Genomic DNA, 14,892 nt, shown 5'->3' on the forward strand with positions numbered 1-14,892 from the left:
TAGTTATTTCATATCGAAATCTTAGTACATAAAAAAAACAAAAAAACAGAGTGCCTATTTGCACCCCGGTACGAATAGCCTCAGCCACACAGCTGAGCTATTCACATCCTGTGACGTAACAACAAAAACACGTTGCTCGCGTGCACCGAAATCATGGACGTTCATCTTCCATGACCGCAGAAACTGGTATATTAGGAAAGTTTTGTCTCTAAAGTTTATAACAATTGAAAAATGGATACTACAGTTGCGCTTTCTGTCTTCAGTGAAAGCATACAACAGTTTGTTAGTACGTATTTTTTGTATACAGTATGGTTGCCTAGCAACTGAGGCTTGAAGACAACAAGTGGTAAACAGTTGTACAACATTCTGTAAGAACTGCTAGGTGAGTGGTTAGAGCATTAGTCTGGGAGTCTGGAGTTTGATTCATTGGATAATTTGCATGCAATTGAGCAAGTCAGGGCCCGCGAACGCAAACATTTTTTTGCAGGTTGTAAGGGAAGACTCATGAATTTGCCTGCTCTGGTTGGGTTGGTTAGGTTTACGCAAGAGGAGGGGGATTGGTTATGGTTAGGGTAAGAATGTCAGGGCGATAATATTCCAAAAAGGTGTAATACATGAGTAGTATGGATAACTGTGTGTAAATATATGCTAAGGTACTGTAAATGCACAGGTGTGCAAATAGCATACATTGATATTTGTACCAGATGGGGTATTAATAGAACACATTGCTGTGTGCACCGGCGGGGTACGAATAGCATTCATTTCTAATTGCACCAGGGTATGAATAGCTCTTCTAATTGCACCAGGGTACGGATAGCTCTTCTAATTGCACCAGGGTACGAATAGCATACACTGCTAATTGTACCAGGGCAGCAACCCTCGCGTATCAGCACAAACGACTTTTAAAATTTTTTGCAAGAAGAGTGCCTTGGACCTTTTCTCTCTTTTTCTCTTTTGAAGCAAAGTTTTCTATTTGTACTATATTTAAAACACTAATATTACACAGATATTAAACATATTGTATGTATTTTTTATGTATGTATACTTAACTGAATATACTCCTTGTTAATACGATTTAGTTTTCGTTTTTTTTCTTCTTTTCATGCTACTTTTATATAGTTTGTCTATTTTATTGCCTATGTTATTTTATTGTGATTTAAACATTTTTGAACTTGTTTATAGCATGTTAATGTGTGTGGACGGGGCTAATAACTACATGTCATTGTGCAGTCATGTATTGTATAATGAGAATACTAAATGGTTGAATCCTTGAGTTAGCATGCTAACATTTGCTATTAACACTAAACAGATGAGGCTGATGGGGATGCCATTAGTTTTGCAGGTATTGGTCATAAATCAAAGTATTGGGTGACTAACTAAACATTTTCATATTCCAGCCATGAGTCAGTGAAGTGAAGTTCTACAGAGTATTACCCTAAAACAGTTTATTTGCATAATGGAGGTAGGAAGAAATGAAACAATGTAACAACTCTGATGAACATGGTTCCTGATTAATTTTCATAAAACGTGCATGGCTGTGACTTAACTAATTAAGAGATGAAAAATGAAATCTGCATGTACATATTCTACCACCCAAGGCAAATAGTAAATATATAACAAATACATACAACAAAATGGAAAATAAATCAAAACTGGTGCAGAAAGGGAAATCTGCAGGAAATTAAAGTGTTGTGGTGATTGTGTGCATCGCAGAAAAAAGAGGGAAGGAGAGAGACACCTGGTTTACTCAGAGAAAATAATGAGCAGCTTGGTTAAACTGACAGGTCTTAAACCTGTCTGTGCTGTTGTTTAGATATGCAGATTCATTGGCTGTGAGAATGTGCTGCAAATGTAGCTGATAAGAAAGATGTAAACAGCTGGTATTAAATAAAGAAGTGCCAATTAAGACACAGCCATATGTGATCCAAACATTAGAAAAATGAGACTGAACTACCTGTATATATCAAATTTTGGGGCACTAAGAAATTTACAACATAACTACAAATGCTACTACTGTACTTTTGCTTGCTTGGAGTTGGAATGAGAAGATTAAGAATGTGCTTATTCCCTGCTTATTCTGCATTGCACAGTTTCTTTAAATGGCTTTATTCCATTACAGGATTAAGTTGAGTTATGCATGGCCCATTTTTTTACTTGGGTAGATGCTAAAATGTATGCAACATCATGATGAGCAGCAGTGTAACTACCCAAAGGAAACCAGTGATTACAAGATGAGCAGATGAGAGCAACATGACTGAGATATCCTGCACAGGACAGAATATGCAAATGATTAAAGCCACTTGTAAATAAATAACACTATGTTAGGACAGTACATAACTTCCCATAACTTCACATCCTGAATTAATTTCCCATCACTATGATTGGATTGCTCGTCTCCTGATTCCTACTAAACTGTATTATTCAGAGCCAACTTCCATCTGAATTCAAATATACATCACCAAGTGAAAATTAAATCTCACAGACATGGCTGGATACGGATGGCATTAATGTTAACATTGTTTAAAATCACCGCCAGGAATGAAAGTGTCTACGTCTCCTTTCCAATTAAGCTCCTTTTACAACATATTAAGTGCTGAACTTAAGCTGTGGGCAGCGGAGGATGCATTTCAACAGAGCTGGATTTCCTTTCATTCTGTCTGTATGTATATGTGATGAAATTACTAAGCCCCACAAGATTTCTGAGTTTAGAGAAAAAAAATACTGCAGCCAAATTGAGACTCTCTTCATCTGTAAGCTGATTTAAGCCTTGCTAAGAGCTTAGCTTTCCTTTATTAGTATTGGCTGCTATGTAGATTCAGCATACTACCCCCTTTCCCTCTATTTGCCACCCATCTACAGTGTTTACCTTTGATGAAACCATGTGCACTTTTCATTTCACGCAGACCCCTTAAAGATATAGTGCGTAGTCTCTGTCTCCTCCAAGAGGAATTCAAAGAAATGACAACAACCCTGTCGGCGGATCCACATGATACAAGCGTGATTGCACACGCCGGAGGATAAAAAAACAAAACATGATGGACTCTTCTGAAGAGGTAATTATCTTCACTTGAGTTTCTGTGCGGGAAAGTCACCGGACGACATAATCTTCTGCACATAGCCATACTGAGAAATAGAGAGAGAGTTGTGAGGCGCTGATAGTGTGAATTAGCTTTGTAGCAACTCATTTGGCAATGGCTTGAATGTATGAACGGACATTCATTAATATCAAAAAGTTAGGCACTTAAGCTTTAAGCTCCCTCCCCCTGTCTTGGAGTTGCACGTTAACACCAGAGCGTGGTGGTGTTTATGCAAATAGATCTTTAAATGAAAACTATTTGAGCTGCCTGCTCAAGTGTAAAAATGATTGCAGATGTTGTCTATATAATATTTCACCTTTGAAGGTGAAATAGTTGAGAGTAGTTTTTGTTCCTGAAGACAAGAAACACAATATTTTATATATGTGAAAGACCCATCTTTTTTTTCTTCTTTAAGAATAGGCTGATTTTCCAGATAGATGTGCAGTGAGTACCACCTCTCCTGGGAATGAATGCAAATGTGTTGGATTTATTCCTTTGTACGGTTACAGTCTTGAGAGTGCCATATATTGTATGTTATGTATTGGGTTTTTCTCCTGTCTGCTTGACACCCCAAACAACAGCACTGAATGAACAAGTGTCTAGAGACGGCTTCTGTCATTCTTTCTTTTGTACGTTGTTTGGGATAGAATGAAAATTTTTTATGGAAATGGCAAGATATATCTGAAGTCTTGCATATTTCAAAACCACAAACAAAGTCTACAAACTTTTGTACAACTTAGTGAACATTGGGGTGGTAGATGCAGAACATTTGTTCCTTTTAAAAAACAGATGTCTTTCTCACCTACTGTATTCATAAAAAAAATCTGTCATATTTCCCCCATATGGTTTGTTTACCACAGCCCATACAGTTAGCTGCTGTTGTTGTTAATTGTCGCATTGGGACAGTGATAAAACAACAGTGGCAGACAAGGCAGATGCTTGTGGCAGAGGTTGGAAAAACATAATGTAATTTGTGCTATTCTGTGCAATAGAAACAAATAGTTCATAAATGTGCCGCTACACCAACTGACTTACGGTCATAAACACTGGCCTACGAAGGAAATGGTGAGCTTTGATTTTAAATATATGCCACCTCAGAAATCTAGATTCAGATTGACAGGAGATATGATTTACTATACTCTCCTTAACATTAAGACATTGGTGAACACGAATATTTAAAAAGAGTACTTCAACAGCTGCTCAGCACCCACAGCTGTGGCACATTCTCTTCGATTACCTCCTAAAATCATCTGTGCTTCACACAAACATGCTTCCAGTGCCAAACATACAGTAGGGCTTAGTAATGTCTTCACATAGCCTATACTGTATGTCAGACAGAATGAGAGGAAATCCAGCTCTGTTGAAATGTATCCTCTGCTGCCCACAGCTTAAGTTGAAAACTTTAAATGTGGGAGCTTAATTGGAAAGGAGTTGTAGGCACTTTCCATATCTACTGCACCACCCTACTGTACAATATACATACAAATACCAATACGACTTCAAAATATGTGACAAAAAAGCTTTTTATCAAAAATCTCTTAATAGTCTCATATCAATTAACAGTGACTGACATAGTTCAGTGCATCCAAATGAAAAAACAAAATACACAACTCATACTTTCCCACAGTTCCAACCAAAAACGTAAACCCAGGAGGTCAAACTAAAAGGAATATTTTCAAAAGGGGGCTCACTCTACCATTGGCTCATCAGTTAGGTTTCAGGGTCAGCATTAATGCTGACCCTGAAATAGGGTCAGTGACAAATAAGGGTTGGGCAGATGAAAAAATGAAAAAACTTTGAAAAAGATTTTTTGAAGGCATCCTTGAGTTTCGTTAAAATGTATATTTTGTGTTATTGTACATTTTATTTCATTTGAAATAGGATTTTCACCATTTTTTTTAACAAAGGTAGGACCAAATGGACCTAAAATGTCAAGTGGTGTAACCACAAAGGAATGATTAATATTTAATATTTCATCCACTACATTGTTTGTGAGTGCACTCATACAAATATAACTATTACCTATTTCCAAATTTCAGCCAAAAATAGATTTGATTAGGATTACTTCTAAATTTAAATTATATTTGTTATTGCAATATCAAGTGGTAGACGTGCTAGAAACATTTGTTTTCTAAATAATCTTGGACAAATTGTGTAAAAAGTCTTAAAATTGTGTTTCTACAGTGGAGTAGAGTATTACATTTTATCAAACATAAATTTACCTGCACATTATCATTTTTTCAAGAAAAATACTGGTTACCCCATTTGACACAAACCAGTTACACCACCTGACGTGATGCTTGTAAGTGACCCTAAACTACTGAACTTGGCATTTAATTTCATTTCAATGACAAATATTTAAATATATTATAACTCATTAGATTAAATTAAACAACTAACATCTTAACAAATTGTGTGTGAACAGTATTTGTGTGTGAGAAAGAGGTGCATAGATGAAAGAGAGAGGGAGAAGCAAGTCTGTTTAGGGTTGTGCATGCCCTTTAACATGTTTACAGGTAAAGAGCTCATATTATGCTTTTTGGGATGTCATAGGTGTACAAAGTGAAAAAGCCCAAAGTCCACCCCAAAGGGACTTACCATCTCCAACAGAAAACACTGTTCACAAATTGCTCCAAACAGCTCTATTGTAGTCCAGCCTTTACTTCAGAGACAAACGTGGTCACTTTGTAACACACGTTATAATGCTCGCCTAGCTGCTAGCGTGGCACGCCCTCATACTCTGCTTCTGACTGGCTAGTAGTCCTTACTTAGCTACTGAGCATGTGCGACTCCCAACCAAGATGGAATAGAAGTGAGATCTCATTCTGTAGCTAAAACAGAGAGCTAAACACAGGGTGAAAATAGGAGCTGCAGCAATGTGCAGTACAATAAAAATATGGTGTTTTTTGAAAATTAAACCATGTTAAACTATTCTGGTACAACCTCTAAATGCAATTATTAACCTGAAAATGAGCATAATATGACCTCTTTAACTTATTCTGGTGCATTTATCGGAATTCAATTTGATAAACTGCATTTTTTCAATGGCATTTTTAATATTTAAGTAACATTTTATACTTAAATAATCCTTGAATTTTTTAGGTATTTTAAAGTTGCTGTTCTTGTAACACATTAGAGGTCACAGTTCAACTGCCTCATTCTGTGTTATTAAATTGTTAAGAAATTATTGTAAAATTGCAATAGAATGATATGGAAATTTTAATTTAAGGGTAAAACTTTTTTTAAACACTAAGGCCTTGCACTATAATGACTTAGCCTAGCCAAGCTAAATAAGCTATCTTAATTAAGTGTTGGATAAATTACCACCACTTTTAAAAAATTCAAACAAAAACACATACAAATAGTTCTGAATAGTATTAAGTTCATATAACCTCTTGGACCAGTAACTGAACTAGTTATATTTGAAAAGATTGGCCAAAAATTGAGAGGCTTGTAATAGGAGTCAAATGGTGTAACCGGTTACACCATTTGACATTTCAATGTAAAATCAAATTAGTTAGGCATTATAATGGACACATATATCAGCATATGGCCTTGGTGTAAATAATCAAAACACTGTTTTTACACTAAATACAAATATTTATTCAACATAATTTTTTTCTATGTTTTACTTGGGTCATACCATTTGACATGTGAACCAACGAACTGAACTTAACCTAAAAATGTCTTATTAACTTATATTTATCAGAGAGTTATTAACCTTGTGATGCAGCAGTTATGCTGATCAGGGGTCCTTTTCTCTGATGTAACTTCCTGTCATGTGGTCTTCTTGCTGATTTTAACAAAATGGCACCTTAAATGGTGGTTACACCACTTGACATTTCAGGAAGCTAGCATGACTGACAGGATTCCCTAAATTATTAAAATAAATAGCATCATTTTAAAATATATTGGAAATATGTATAATAACCTTTAATTTACGTTAATGCCCAAGTAGTTAATGGGATCTTTTATTAAGAAATTTGACCTTTTTAAGCAAGATAAAAATTTTGGTACAAAGTTTTGACGGTTACACCACTTACACCACATTTTTGCCATTAATCGCCAATTATTCTCTTAAAATTAATTAAAACCAAACTCTTTAAAATATGGCCTCTAAAAAAGTAGGTATTAATGTAATTTGTTTGTCTTTTTTTTAAATGAAATGTATTTAAATTTAATTTAACCTTATAGACACAAAAAAATGTGCGTCACGTCATTGACACATTAGCACTGCCAAATATTGTATTTCACTGGGGAATAAATCCAGCCTGAAGGGGGGAAAATATATCCTTCCCCACTCTTTTATACGCCAAGGCAGCCTCTAGAGTTGATCCGGCCTCTTTAACACCACCTTGCCTAACCTGGACTTAGCTACAGGAGCATAGTTGCATGCATTAGAGGAATACATTAGGGTATCACTATTGTGACAATCAGTTGGATATCGCTAGAAATAGGTGGGCCAAAGCCATCCTTATCCCTACGATCCACCAGGGATCGTTGGAATATTCCATCCAGTTTCCTATTCTCAGGTTTGTATGGCTGACACATAAGGTCTGATTTTGTGTCTCCCAAGATGACCACAGGGGGACAGTAGCTGAGAAGAGGTGGCTAACGGTAGCATGGTAGCGCTAGCATACTAGCTCATTCTCAATGGCAAAACACTGCTACAACACACACTAGTTCACCATAATCTACAAAAGTAGAAAAATTGTCCCTGATCTGCAGGTATTCCATGCGAAGTTGGAAGTGAGCCCTCGTTTAGAAGTCTCCCAGCTAATCCTGCCTTGTACTAACTGAAGTTGTAGAAACAAACAGCTAGCTGATGTGATCCTTACCTAGCTACTGCGCATGTGCGCCTCCCAACAAAGATGGGATAGAAGTGCGATGCCTCACTCTGTAGCTAAAACAGAGACCTGAACACACAGGGTGAAAAGAGGATCTGCAGCAATGTGCAGTACAACAAAAATATGGTGTTTTTTTAAATTAAACCATGTAAACCTATTCTGATACAACCTCAAAATATAATTATGAACCTGAAATGAGCTTAATATGGGCACTTTAATGTCCTCTGACCAAATGTCCTCATCGTCCTCACTTCGTCATTTCTGGACACCTCTAGCAAACCTCTCCCTCCCCTACAAACCTCTTCCTACCTCTTTTTATTCCATATCCATGAGCTGGAATTTTAAACTCCGGTGGACGACTGTGGTTAACTGCTCCTCAGATCTCTGCAGGGTGAATTCAAACAGCTAGCCAGACTATCTGTCCAATCTGAGTTTTCTGTTGCACAACTAAAACTACTTTTGAACGTACACATGTTCCACCAAAACAATTTTCTTCCCGAGGCTGTTTTACAGCGGCACCGTGGCTCCTCCCGGTGCTTAGCGCTGCCCGTGACAATTGTGATTAGTTTAAAGAAATGCCAATAAACAAGAGCACGTTTTTCTCCCATCCCGGAATGCTGTGTGGACTTGCCATACCCTCCTATGCAGTGCTGTGGAGGAAGGTCTGGCAAAGCGAGACTAGGATGGCTGTGTTGCGCGAGTGAATCGGCCAAAAGAAAAGGCATGCACCTTTTCTGTTTCCTCTGGACTCTTTTCAACCTATCAGTTCACAAGATTTGATTAGGAAAATTAATTTGTCGTCTAGCTGTCTGGATATATTACCATATTCTCTTTCTTTAAACGTTTTACCAATTATTGGCCATGCTGTTTCAGCCATTGTAAATTCTTTCCTTAGATATTTCTCTTGGTGTTGTGTGAGACTCTGAAGTGTTGTAATGTGTGCACATTTGCGTGGTAATATATGGTTCTTTATTTTAAAATTGTAATTCTGTTAATATAAATATATCGGTAATCTGATTACGTCTTTTTTTTCTGTAATTTTACAATAATAAACTTTTACTTTTCTTCCATGTATTGCTTTACTCCTCAAGCCTGATTAGAATTTACTTTAATTGGTTACTTTTTAGCTATGTTTCTTCAAAGATGAAGGAATATAAATTAAGAGTATACTTCATGTTTAAAAGAGTTAGACAATGTCATTTATACCAAGCACTGATATTGGCATATTCAGTTCATTCGCATATTTTCGGGTAGCTTATCTGAATTCAGCACAGCAAAACAAAATGAGGCCTAATATAAACAGCAAAAATAATCCATCTGCCTGCTCATATTATCATCATCTCTTCCAAAATATCCTCCAAACATATCACTCATCACACAAATCAACAGTCCTATGTTAAGAAAAAAAAATTATAATATGCAGTCATTTGCTAAAGGACTTCACTCACAGCCAATATTTAATCTTGTGTACAGTATTAGGGATGACATGTTACATTAACAGTACTTGACAACGTTCTCTATCACTAAGGCTGCCTCTGCCATTCACTTCACGCTTCTTCTGACAACAGTGGGTAGTGGAAGAACTATAGTTTGGCTGATTTACTGCAGTGACACCTGGAGGCATCACTATAGATAAGTCTACTATTAGAGATGACAAATAAAGTTATAACAATAACTAAGTTCAGGAACAAAGATACACATCACAGATTCAGTTTCCAAGAGAGGCATGCATAGCTTTCCTCCACGTTCATGTGAATGTTCTCAGTCAAACAACTTCACAAGTTACCTTTCTTTCTAAACCTAATCACTCATCTGTCAATTTAAGTTTATTACCTGATTTAGCCACAATAATGAGGTTCTCGTTGGATATCAATCTCTTTAATGAAGATCTACCAGGATCTGTCTAATTCTTTTTAACTGCCCACAACCCTTAAGCTGTATCACAGCCTTTCCAGTTGAGCTCCATTGAGACACATTTCCCCCCACACAGGAGATATCCCATACAGAGGGAAAAAGAGGACCAATATGAAGCCTAGGATACAGTTTAACAATCAGGTAAATTACCCAAAATGTGGACAGAATTAAGCAAGGTTGAACTTTTCATGGTCATTGGCCATTAATAGCCAAATTTCTGCTTTTTGTTAATTCCCAAGTGGTGTAATTTTGTTGAGCGCTGTTGTCATGAACATCTTATCTGGCAAAGTGAATCCGATGTTAATTACAGACATCCAGCAAGTGTAAATAAAATAATGATTGGTTTGGGGAACTGCTAAGAAAAACATTTTGCAGTGTGGTCACAGCACTACACTAAGCATTGTTTATTGAAAGCTTTAGTGCGTAACTTTTTTATATTAATGAACGTCCATTACATTCAAGCCATTGCCAAATGAGATGATACAAAGCTAATTAAGACTATCGGCTCCACAAATCACACTGTATTTTTCAGCATGGCTGTGTTTAGAAATTGGTGTCATCCGGAGACCTTCGCGTGCAGAAACTAGTAAAGATAATTTCCTCTTCTGAAGAGTTCATCATGTTTTTTTAATCCTCCTTGTCCTCCTTGGCTACGTAGCAACTGTGTGGAGGAGGGGGGGTGAAGCGCGATCACGGAAGGCTTGTATCATGTGGACGCACCGAAAGAATTTTTGTTATTACTTAGAATTCTTCTTGGGGGAGACAGAATCTATGTACTATGGGCCCTATTTTAACTATCTAAGCGCACAACGTGAAGCGCCTGCTGCAGGTGCGTTTAGGGTGTGTACAAATGCACTTTTGTTAGTTTAACAGAGGAAAAAAGGGTCCGTGTGCCACAGACATGGTTGAAAAGGGTTGTACTTAGTGTCTTAGTTAATTCATAGGTGTGTTTTGGGTGTAACATGCAATAAACCAGTCAGAGTGTCATCTCCCATTCCCTTTAAAAGACAAATGTAGGAAGGCATTCGGAAATGCCAACAGATGAGCGCATCAGCGCACACGGGGCAACAAGTGCACGTTAACACAGGCGCGCACAAGAGGCCCAATTATATAGCCAATTGAAATTAAACATAGCCTAGGCCTACCAAAAATGGCCCAAGCTAACAGAACAAAATCCCAAAAAATCACACAAGAAGTTCTGTGGACCTAGGTCTCTTAATGAAATCCAAATAAACACGAGTGTCCCCAGCGAAGTAACATTAACGTAACACAAATGCAGCTTATTGAAATGAAAATCACTCTTACCATTTTCCTCAAACTGTATAGGCTACTAAACTGCAACATGGGATCTTTTTACATAATCCAACCCGAACATCATTTCTAAATATCTGTTCGAACCCGGGCCGGCCCGTCGGGTACCGTCGGATCGCGTCGGGTCCTGTCGGGTCCTGTCGGGGCTCGGGTATCCATCCTCTAGCATCCCTGTGTGTGTAACAAGCATAGTGTGCGTGCGCTGTGCACAAGCCTAGGCGCATTTTACTAATGCGCTGTTAAAATAACAATGAAATGCTGCATTATTGACTTTTTGTTGCTCAATGGCGCAATCACTTTCCGCTGCCTCAAGATAGCAATATGCCAAGAATGCACCTGAACACACCTCCCTGTAAGACCAGCACGCCTGTGGGCGCACAGATGGGCGCAGGTGCATTTGCTATTTAAACGACGTGGATGCTGGATGGGAAATTGACAACTGCGTCGGTCTTAAACTAGCAAAGACACTTGTGTCGGGCATTGCGCTGCGCCGGGTGCAAGATAAGGCCCTATAGCTTTAAGTGAACTGGTATGCTTCCACCTGGGGATATACCCGTACAAAAACTCAGTGATAAAATAATCGCCAAAAAAAAGTTTCAGGTGGTTTCATTAGCAATATAAATCAATCTTGCACATACTGTATTGTACCCCAATTTTAACCCTTGTAAGTGTATTTCACAATCACATTCTATATCACTTCGACAGTAGAAGAATAGGTAGAAGGGGGCCTTCTGCAAACACTTTTGTTTTCAATACATGCTTTCAAGTGGACAAAATAATTGCTGTAGTGCACTTTTGTTTTCTAACACTTGTATCTGCTTCTTCAACCACTTTAAATGTCAATATCCAGCAGCTGAATTGTGCTACTGGGCCTGTTTCATGGGGTATGAATCATTATGTATATGAAACAACGGCACATCTATGTGATGATGAGTCATCTGTCATCCCCAGTTTGGAACCCCATCAATCTGTTTTAGTAAGAGATCAGAAATGACTGGGTTCAATGTTGTGGCGATGCAAGTGTCGATGTAGTAGGCTTCATGCGAGTACGGGTCTGCTGTCATTTCTCTCACAGACAGCAACATTGTACAACACGGTGTCCTTGGCTGTGTAGTACACAATGTTTTTCCAAGGTTGAGAGTCAAGAGTTTTGAATTTCCACACCAAGTGTCAGTCACCTGTAAGCTAAGCTCCATTTCTATGTTTCACTGGGGATAAGATTAACTCTAATAAAAGTAATGCTTCAACTAGAGTTATGTTAGGGCTTACTGTATCTATTGCAGCAAGATGCTATCTTAAAAAAGGCTTGTATGATCTCCAAATGTAAAACAAAACATTTGCTGAAAGGTCATTGGAGTTGAATAGCCCAAAGCAAGTAAACCTAGTGTGTGGTGTAAGTAAGTATGATGGAAGATCATAACTTTAGCGGGCATCCTCAAGTCAAGTAATTCATTTTAGGGGCTCTCCTTGCCACTTATTTGCACTAACACATCTTATTTTGACACCACTATGCAAATCAGGTGGATGTGACAACCAGTTGATAGGATCCCCCCCTTACTGCTGCTACAGTAGATAAATGGCTCTGTACTGTGCATTACATTACTTTATAAATATTTTTTTTTCACTATTTCTTTTTCCATTATCAAATACTCCCTTAAAGGTCCAGTGTGTAACATGTTTAGTTTTTTATCATCAAAATCTGTGTTGCCCGATCACAAACTTGTCCTTTTTCATGAATATTTACCTCCACCATCAATTCCAAGTATTCCTTTTGGCTTGAAATTTTACGTTTGCATTCGCATGAACTGGAGTAGACGCTCCATAATCATGCCCCATCTTGAAATACGTTAGCCGGTAAGGGACATACAAGACATACTGCTCCGCCTTTCGCGTTTTCGCTGTCACATAATAAACTTACAGGTGCTGCTAATGCTGCTAATGGGTATCGTAGTTTCCCGGCCCCGGCAACTTTGAAGATGGAAACAAGGAGGACCACATCTTATCTTAATACATTCTGCGTCGGAGTGGGACAAAAAAATCTACCTGGAAATTTCGTAGACCAACAGCCCTCGGAGGGCGGGGGAGAGATAAATGTTCGGAAATAAGAGGCTGCTGCGGCTCGTTGTACAGGTTAGTTTGACCAGCAGGCGATAAGACCAGCTGGAGCAGGCAGCGGGCAGCAGCCAGAGCGGGCGATCAGACAGGCAGGAGCGGCCTCGAAAGAGTCCCAGAGAGCCCTCTTCTTCACCCAGAAAAAGAAAAAGGATATTGAAAAAAGCAAAAGACCGGCTTTTTGAAGCGTGAAGGCTACCGTAGCTGTAATACATAATTTGAACTGCGTGGTGCGAGAGAGTTGATTGCAATATACGATCTCAACGCTAGATGGGAGAACTTCCTACACATTGGACCTTTAAATCAATGACAATGAACGTACAATGCTAAGTCTAAAAATACACAATTAATTAAAATTAAGCAGAACTTCGATTAATAAACCCTATAAATGAATTTTAGAATCCTCACAGCTAAAAAAAATTTCAGAAGTAAATCAGTTCATCAATAACGTTTTATTACAGAAAAAAATGTTTTTCACTACATTCCCTGCTGGATATGGCGCTGGCCCTGAGTGCACCCTGAACTACTTTAGCAGTTTCTGCCAATGGGAAGAAGCAGCTAGTTTATTTTGGATCACTAAATCCCTCACCCTGTCACGCAAAGTGAGGCCATAAACCCACAGTCACTTGTATCCACAATTTCACTCTTTCGGTCACTGCCTAGAAACCTCATGACCACAGGTCAGGGACACATGGAAGAGTGACCAGATAATATAGAGTTGGAAGTGATGCGCAAAATCGGCAGTCAAACTCACTGTCCCTCTTACTCCTACTCCCTGACACACCTGAACTCTTCTGCTTGGATCATAGGACCCCGTTAATGGAGCAGCCCACCATTCATCCAGGAGAGAACCATGTCCACAGAAATGGAGGTGCTGCCTGAGCCTGACGGTAGTCTAAAATGAATGTATTTTTCCTCACAGATATGCAAATGTATGCACCAAAAGTCCTCTAAAATCTAATCAGATAATCTACACCATGATTGCACAACAGGTTTCTAGGGTAAACCTATGGTGTACGTCTTAGGTTTCTGGCATGTATTGTTGTTGAGTTATTATGTTCTCAAGACTGTGCCTATACAGACATATGCAACAATTATGGCAAGAAGTCCCACACCACTCTAAAATGAGAAATGTCTTTAATTAGATTTTGTTCTCTTCTTATGAATTTGAATCACTGAGCTATACTTATTAATACAATTTATAAATTACAGAACTGCATTGTTAGGATTTGATGGAAAACACAAACATTGAAATGGCTTATTGTACTAATAAGAATCTACAAATATAATTGCCATCACCCACTTCAATGATCATAAGATAAATTAGTTTTGTCTAAATGTGGAAAATGGATAAGGGATAATCTTCTTCATTGAAATCAACATTAAACAATGAAATAATATATTATTTGATTTAACCTCAGTTGGAGGATGTGGTTGGTGTGCTATGTAAGATTAAAACATATCAATTACAAAATGTTATTTCAATTTGATAATGACAAAATACATAGCATTGGATACATTAGCATGAATTACCTATTCATGTTGTTCATACACAGGTGGGATCAGCTTCTGCTGAACACATATCCTGGTTCACATTTATAAAGTTATGTATCTATAAAACCCATATATAT

At 38.0% G+C, this 14,892-nt stretch overlaps 1 long non-coding RNA gene across 1 annotated transcript in view; it reads left to right on the forward strand.

Annotated features, from left to right (window-relative positions):
* The window catches only part of LOC114567135 (uncharacterized), a 104,102-nt gene that overhangs the window by 86,509 nt on the left and 2,701 nt on the right, over positions 1-14,892 (forward strand). Inside the window, exon 3 of the long non-coding RNA XR_003694125.1 lies at positions 14,071-14,151. This is a non-coding gene — a long non-coding RNA (uncharacterized LOC114567135). The remainder of the gene's footprint in view (positions 1-14,070; positions 14,152-14,892) is intronic.

Source organism: Perca flavescens, chromosome 13, assembly GCF_004354835.1.
Source record: "Perca flavescens isolate YP-PL-M2 chromosome 13, PFLA_1.0, whole genome shotgun sequence".
In the NCBI taxonomy this organism is placed as follows: Eukaryota; Metazoa; Chordata; class Actinopteri; order Perciformes; family Percidae; genus Perca; species Perca flavescens.